Source organism: Oryctolagus cuniculus, chromosome 13, assembly GCF_051225735.1.
Source record: "Oryctolagus cuniculus isolate XC-2025 breed Fujian yellow rabbit chromosome 13, ASM5122573v1, whole genome shotgun sequence".
In the NCBI taxonomy this organism is placed as follows: domain Eukaryota; kingdom Metazoa; phylum Chordata; class Mammalia; order Lagomorpha; family Leporidae; genus Oryctolagus; species Oryctolagus cuniculus.
Genome location: NC_142879.1, coordinates 49,510,438 through 49,518,888, shown reverse-complemented (window position 1 = coordinate 49,518,888; position 8,451 = coordinate 49,510,438). Strand labels below are relative to the sequence as shown.

Genomic DNA, 8,451 nt, shown 5'->3' with positions numbered 1-8,451 from the left:
CTTGGAAGAGAGACCATGAACTGAGATCTGGGCATAGAAGGCTTGGTGGGGAGACAGGTTGGCAGCTGGTGACTGCAGTGGCTTCATAATGTGCCATTTCACCCAGGCTGAGCTACATTTCCCAGAATGCCCTTTACGGTGAGCTTCACTTAGGATGGACCACAAAAGAGGTTCTTGGGAGGCTTGGAGGTTGGCAGGCGCAGAAGCTGTTTTGTCACACACACACATACACATACCCCCATGGTCTCTGATCTGCTGACTCACCTCCAGATATGAAGCAGCAGTTCTGCCTTCCCCTCGATTCTCCTGCAGATACAATTCTCTGCCTTTATAGAGGCACACGAAACACAGAATAGGAGACTCTGCATCTTCATTTTACACTGGGTCCAAATTAATGCAGCCAGTCCTGCCTACTGGTTCTATGTCTCTGGTTAAACCCTGCTACAATCTTCTCTCCCTTTTAACAAAGTTCTGAGAGACAGAAAGAGCGAGCTTGATTGAGCTCAGCCCATAGCAATCCACCCTGGAGCAAAGAGGGAAAGACAGCAATGCTGGAGGAGGGACTGTCACTGCACGCCCTGCTTCTGTGCCCCTAATAGAAGCATGACAAGCAGTAGATGGCATTGCCCCTCAGAGGGATGAGATAGTGAAGCTGGTGAGCTGTTTCAGATGACCTCAACAGAGACATGTCCAGCTGGAGGGCAGCGCACACAGTGAAAGGCGAGAGACTTCGGGCTTAAACACAATGTACAGAAAAGATCTTTGGTTGCTTATTCACATGCAGAACAGACTGGGAGAAGATACATGAAAAGGCTACCAGGTTTTTCAGGGAAATGTCACTCTAAAGAAAGCCCAACTTGATTGGCAGCAGCCTGTGCAAGTTCAAATCCAAAAGCAGAGATTTGAGCCACATAAGATAAGGAAGAACCTCCAGAGGGCAAACTGGGATGGCAGGGAGCAGAATGCAGGCTGTCTGAGAAGCTAACAAAGTAAGGCCTGGATCCTCCCCAGTAGGATGACAATGACCATGAACTTCAGCTGCAAAATAGCTCCTGGCACTGCTGTTTCCCATTCTCACTTTTTCTGAATGTTATTCCTGTTCTTTCTCCACTGTCCATGGGCTGACACAGGCAGATACTCATCTTTTAGTCTATAGGCAACATATCGAGTGCTCAGACTCCCAGGGTGAAGCACTGGGTATGTCTGTGGGGCTGTGCTCCTCCTGGAAGACCCATGCACTTGGCATAGAGGAAGAAGCTCATGGCATTCCATGACCCAATGATACTAGACGCTTTCAGTAGCCAATATCTCTTTCCTTCTTCATAACAAATCCCAGTGTTGGCATAGCATACTGGCTAGCACTATTCTGGGGCCAGCGAAGTATAAGCAGAATGGTTATGGGAGGTTTCAGGGAAATCTGAAAAGATACAGGAGATGTACCCTACTTATTCCTCTTTTCTTCTTTCTTGCTACTGGAAGGCAAGTGTGGTGTCTCATGCCCAAGCAGCCATTTTGGATCATAAGAATAAGCTAGTGGAACAGACAGTAGAAGACAGGAATGGTAGGAGTCTGGCTCCCTGGGGGCTATGGAACCACTTTACTAGATCTGGATAGCTAAGCTCCAGATCTCTTTTATATGAATGAAAAGTATGAAATGAGCTTCTATCTCATTCAGATTCCTCAGATAGAGTCTTCTTTCACATGGAGCTTTGTATAATCCTAGCTAATACAGCCCCAGTGGCCTACAGTTCTAGCTGTTTGGTTTTTCTTATCTGTCTGAGCATTGAGGCAAATCACACTTCCCACCTTCACAGTTAGAGATAGGGGAGGGTGACAAAACTCTAACCATGGAAATGAGTGGATTTTAGGATGTGGCAGTGACTCCTCCAGTCTATCATCTTCCTTCGGCTGGATAAAGATAATGATAATGCCCTACATGATGGTGGACCCACAAAGTAAAAGGAGCCAGAATCTCTGGATCACTGTATGGAGCAGAACTCCCTACCAACCAGAAACAACCACTAGGTTACAATTCTGAGGAACAAATAAATGCCAAATGTACTTGAACACTTACACATTTGAGTCTGCTTATTCAATTAATTTAGTGCAATCTGACTAGGTCCAAAGAGAAAAATCTAGAAGCACAAGATAGTATATATTGGACTCTAGATGTGATGTCTTCAGTTTTGAGTTCCAATTGCAGCAGGTGAATCTGAAGAGACGCACTGATCAGGATAGTTGACCCAAAATTCTGTCATGCAAACACAACTCACCTGGTTGAGGGAGATGACCATGATTCACTCCATGTTCACTGAGCTGCAGAAGTAACTCCAGACCACACTTACTGATGGGTCTGAGCCCTCTGATCAGGGGGCTACTTGGTCATCAGCGGCCAAGGGACTTAAATAATCTCCTTTTGGAACCCAACATTTCATAGATAGAGTAGTGTCTAAATCTCATTTGTGCATATATAAGTATATGCAATAATATTTCAGATAAACATGCATACTGTTACAATTGCTAAAATCCAGTTCTAGGGTGGACATTGGGCCTAGTGGTTAAGCAGCTGGTATGGATGCCTGAATCTCATATCAGAGTACCCAGGTTCCAGTCTCATCTCCACTCCTAATTCCAGCTTCCTGCTATGCACACCCAAGGAGGCTACAGATAATGGCTCAAGCTGTTTGGTCCCTGGCTCCTACATGGAAGACTTAGACTAAGTACTCAGCTCCTGGCTTTGGCCTGGCTTAGTCCTGACTGTTGTGAGCATCTAGGGAGTTAATCGTCAAATGGGAGCACTCTCTCTGTCTCTCAATAAATAAATTTTTTAAAAATTCAAACTTGATCATTTACAAAGTTTAAGTGAGTTTATAGTCACTTGGTATATTTATTTTCTTAATCAATATGCATTCACTTTTTCAACAGATATTTGTTCAAGACCTAGTATGTGCTGGTGTTATGGACTGCATGTTTGTGTTCCCCCAAAATTCATATGTTGGATCTAAACCCCAATATCATGGTATTAGAAAGTGGTGCCTTTGGCCGATACCTAGGTCATGAAAATGAAGCCCTTGTGAATGGCATCAGTGCACTTAAGACTGGCTGTTTCTGCTGTTTTTCGCTAACATAAGAGGTTGGCAGTCTATACTTACAAGGGGGCCCTCCTCAGAACCTGACCATGTTGGCACCTTGATCTGAACTTTGAGCCTCAAACAAAACTGTGAGACATAAATTTCTATTGTTTACAAGCCACTCAGTCCACAGTACTTTGTTTTGGCAGCCCAGGCTGACCAAAACAGGTAGCAGGTCCTGCTCTGGGGATACAGTGGGCAGAGTCTGAACTGCAGTGGGGGCCCTCAAAGGGTAACCGCTTCTGTTGTGGGAGGTCAGCAACATTTCTCTACAATCTTTTGCAGCTCTCATGGCCTCAAGTGTCAGAATCCCTAGGGTTATGGAGCTCCTAAACTTTTTCCCAACTCTGTGGCTCTATTTTATCCCCTAAACACTAAGCAGTAATGGCCACTGGTTCCTAAGGCCATCCTTACTGTCATTCTCTGCTTGAATCTAAACGTGGTTGCCTTCTCCAAGTCCTCGTGAATCCTGTTATGAGGGAAGCTTGCCTCTCAAGCCCCCGTAGGTTCACTTTCACCTGGGAAATGCCAGGAAAAGTGGGAAGTAGCTCTTCTGAAAAAGCAGGAACTGGGCTTATCTGGAGGCCTCTCCGCATCTTGTTGGATCCATAGCTGTGGATTTTCCCACATTCTCCTCCTTTCAGACATCCTGACTTTGGGACGTGCCTGAGGTTGTATCAATCACAGGAGCGACTCTTCAGTGGGATAAATAAAACCCCAAGGAAGCAATCAGGCAACATGCGAAAGGACTTCCACCTGTCAGAGCCAGGCAAACTGCAGCAGCTGACCACAGCTGGCGACCACAAAAGCCTTGTTGTGCCCTAAGTGATCAAAACCAGGTCAACAACCTCACCAAAACATGACGACAATGATGCTGGTGGCAGAAGCATGTGAACGGAACTATCCTTTAGCCATGAGATTCTGGCCTTGGGACTGATAGCTAGCAGGTGCGGAGCAGGTCCCCCAGAAGCCAACCTGAAGAATGCGATTGAGAGAAGTCAAAGGGTTGCGAAGGCTTTGCCGTGGGAAAGTGCAAAGTGCTGACTCCCCATCGGTGAGTGTCCATCTTCAAGTAGAGCTCTGCTGTTGGCCCATGACAGCACCCTCAAGGAGGAGCTCAGCCCCCGGCAGTCTTGCTGGTCTCAGAACTTTTGCATCTGCTCTTTGCAACCTCTAGGATCAACGTTACCTTCTACTGTGAGGACTCACAGGTTCTGTGTGTGTGCAAGCATGTGTGTCTGAGTGTGCAGAGCAGGTGACAGTGAGAGTGTTGTGTGAGAAGGTTGGAATGCATGTGAGGGTGTGGCATGTGTGAATGTGAGTGTGTATATGTGTGAGTATGGAGTGTGATGTGTGAGAGAGATGTGTGTGTGAGAGAATGTGTGTATGTGAGAGCATGCACCATGTCCAGATGTGAGTGTGTATATGTGTGTGAGAGTGTGGCATGTGTGAGTGAGAGTGTGTGAGCATGGTGATGCAAGTATATGAGTATACAGGTGTGTATGAACATGAGTGTGTGTGGTGTGTGTTTGGGAGTGGGTGTGAAGGCATGAGTACGTGACATAGACTAACCTTTCTCACACACACACACTCATTCCAACCCTGTATCACACATGGTTGCTCTCACATGCACTGTGCGTGGCCCCGAGTCCCTGGGTGACTTGGTGTCTCCACCCACTAGCACGATCCTTTCTGGATCTGCACACTGAGCGCAGTGCTGAGCACTCTGCCGCTGCTGAGGGAGCACAGGGCCTCAGGTGGCCTTATCTCTCTGGGTGCATCTCTCCTCTTCCTCCTCTGGCCACCGAGGGAGTCATGAGCATCTTGGTCTGGATAAAGACAAACTCCTGAGTGGAGAAAGGGCAGCTGCGAGTGGTTACTTTGCTCTTGGTGAGAGTGGCCCTGGAGCAGAGAACATGCACCCACTGTAAGTAAAGCAAACGCCATGCCCTCTACTGCCACCTTCCACGCAATGCAGAGAAAGCAGCTGCTGGCTACTAGCCAGGAGAGCTGACAGGTTATGGCTTGTCTGCCCGGGCCAGGGTACTGGGCTTGCAGGCGGGCATTGGGAGGGTCAGGCAGCTTGCAGGGTCTCCTGACTTGACAGGAGAGGGTCAGCATTTCCAATGGCAGCTGTTGTCTGCAGGTATCGGGGCAGGGGGTGCTGAGGCTCCCTCTTCTCCCAGTGAACTGAGTAAGCCAGGGTTCTTGTCAGTGGCAGTCAGGCACGCTCCTGGAACCTGCAGCACTGTAAAACCACCCCAGTCTTTGTGATTCAAACATTACTGTTGTGCCTACATTTAAATGACTGTGCTACAACCCACTCCTCTCATCTTGTAATGACTTAAAGCCTACAAACTTCAACTAATTAAAAAGACAATCTGGTGAGCCAAGGAAGAAAGCCTCACCACATGATTAACATCTGTGTGCTGGGCCCACAATCATGCTTTCTCAGCGATGCCTGCAGACACTCCAAGTCTGTGTTCCCCTGGGGTCCATGGTAGTAGTGACCAGATCTGTTATGTTAATTATAAGTAGTCACATGTGAGGGAAACAGAGGGCCTGTCCTTATCCCCAAGCATGTCCTCACCTACTCCTGCATGTGGCCAGCACAGTGCAGAACAGGGAAGCCCAAGCTCCATGTGGGCCTTTCTTTCTGTGGACTTCCAATCTAGGTCAAGAGACAAAGCAAATGCACCTGCAGTGACGTCAGGTCTGAGTTGCAAGGTAATGACAGCAAACGTAGTCAAAGATGAAAAGGGTGGAGACTAATGCTTCATGGAAAGCATGGGAGGTAAGGCTACATCACACCCTTCATAGTGGCAAAGACATAATTTCAACAGACATCTGTTTGGTCAATGGGAAGACTGACATTCAATCCTGAATAAAAGACCACACAGCCATGACTCAAATTCAGGTCTTTGGGCTCTTATAGCTCTGTACCATATTTCACAGACCTCTTACAAAGTTAAATGAAAAACTCTACTTTTGTCTAGGAAAAAAAAAGTTTCAGCCTCCTTTGACTGGATGGTTGGATTTTTGGAATCCCTGCTTACTGAATTTGCCAAGTTTGGTGGGCCAGTGTTTTTGTTCGCATGCAAATTATATAATCCTGGAAACTTTGTCTTCGTTTTTCAGCCCTGGGTCTGTCCTGAGGAGGAAGCCACCATGGAACCTCTCCACGATTCTCTTCTCCCCAGTGGAAATATTCCATGAATGGAGCAGCTTGGGCTCCGGCTTTTGGGTCCTACTGAGCCGGCAACCATTTTTTTGGTCTCTTCCTCAGTTCCGACGGCTGTTCTGTCCCTGCTCTACCAAGTGATGTTGAGACTGCAAATGTAGGGCCCTAAACCCTCAGCAGGAGAAGGGGACTAGGGGAAAGCTGACTGCTTCATTGAGGTCTGGCTGAAAATGGTGCAAAATTATTTTCCAAATCTGGGGTTGCCATTGTCTTGTTTTTCCCTGACATCTTTCACCTTGTGACAGCAAAAACCTTTCCTTGCACTTGGGGTTTAAATTAAGCCTCTAATCCAAACTGTTCCTTCTGTACAGTCAGCCTTCCAACTGATTAACTTTTGTGAAAGCTTCTATCCAGGGGCAGTTCAAGATGTTATGTTGGCATCAGCTCAGTGTCTGAGGCGCTCTCCTTTTCCCTTATGTGTGCAATAAAAACTTTTACCCTGTACGTTTAGAAGGGGAAAAAATAAATCACCCATCACAGGAAATTAAGAGGAATTGCCATGGAATTGCCATCATAAATAAGATAAGCCATCAGGAAAATATGACGGAATGGGCTGCTATGGAAAAGCTTATTTCTCTGAGCACATTGATTTTTCATGAGTTTTTTTTTTTATTATTCAGTAGATTTAGATTCAATCAACGTACCTCCATCTGTCATAGGTGGCCAGGATCTTTTCAGGGAAGAAGAGGAGGAGGGGCCCCACACCGACTCTGCCTGATACCATGAAAGGAGCTATAGAGGAATGTGTAAGGATGCCAAGAGCACCTGTGCCTCCCAGGAGCTGGCACAGACATTTTAATGGACTTTACAATAGGTCAAGATGAAATTTTGAAACTTTCAGAATTAAACATGCAGCCACCTTGTCAACACCATAATCTCCTGTTGGACCTTTCACCCTAGACAGTAGAGGTACTTATATCTCTAGACTAACCACTGCTTTCCCCCAGGTTTTTCTGGATTATTTCTCTAGAATATCCCATGTGCTTTTAGAATGTACACCTCACCACCAAAATGCTATTACACTAGTATTTGAAAAACTCCTGCCACATCAAATGGATGTTCCTGAGTGGACCCTGCTCCCTAGGGGAACCATAGCCTGTTCTCAGAGCCTAGAGGAGGGAGGGGGAAGGACAGTATCCCAGCCTCGGTTAGGTCCATCTTATGCCTTCCTGTCTCTTCCAGCCACTATTGCTGTTCTAAGATCTTATTTCACCTGGAGTGAGGGCCCAAGATAAGATGGCTTCTGCATCCTGTCTTACACAGATCTATCACTGATCCTAGCTCAGGGGGACCAGAAGCAAGAGTTAAAGAAGCAACATGGACTACAGCATGTCAACATTGCCTCATGTCTGAATTACTGAATTCAAGGAGGAAGGTTCTTCTCAGCTGACCTAAGACCTTGCTTTTTTAATTTTTTATAATTTTTTTTTATTTGACAGGTAGAGTTATAGACAGAGAGAGAGATAGAGAGAAAGGTCTTCCTTCCATTGGTTCACTCCCCAAATGGCCGCTATGGCCGGTGCTGTGCCGATCCAAAGCCAGGAGCCAGGTGCTTCCTCCTGGTCTCCCATGCGGGTGCAGGGCCCAAGCACTTGGGCCATCCTCCACTGCCTTCCCGGGCCACAGCAGAGAGCTGGACTGGAAGAGGAGCAACCGGGACTAGAACCCAGTGCCCATATGGGATGCTGGTGCCACAGGCAGAGGGTTAACCAAGTGAGCCACGGCGCCGGCCCCCAGGACCTTGCTTTTTATAGAATTGGGGAGGTCAGCAGAGCATTGGATTTGGGGTTTTTTAAATTTAAAATCAACAATGATGACACTGCTTTTTAAGGCCTTTCATGTAGAAGGAAGTTTTAGACAAAACTGCAGTGCTTGGTAAGCTAGGAACTAAACACAAAATCCTTCATTCGCAGTTCACTCCATCTTTCCTCCTTTCTCACTCCTCTCCAGCCAGTTCCTGGCCCTGAGGTTAAAGCCTAGAGGAATTATCTGATGACACAAACAGAGCAAACGAGTGGGAAGAAAGTGGTCCTGGGGAGTGAGGGCCTGGGAACCTAGCTCCAAGTGCAGCCCCCCAGG

The 8,451-nt window shown here is 46.9% G+C and overlaps 1 long non-coding RNA gene across 1 annotated transcript; it reads left to right on the top strand.

Moving 5' to 3' along the window:
• The first annotated feature begins 2,925 nt into the window (after nucleotides 1-2,925).
• On the top strand, nucleotides 2,926-6,866 carry LOC149122589 (uncharacterized). Its single transcript, XR_016218962.1, has 2 exons — nucleotides 2,926-4,185; nucleotides 6,270-6,866. It is a non-coding gene; the product is annotated as an uncharacterized LOC149122589 (long non-coding RNA).
• Nucleotides 6,867-8,451: the final 1,585 nt, after the last annotated feature.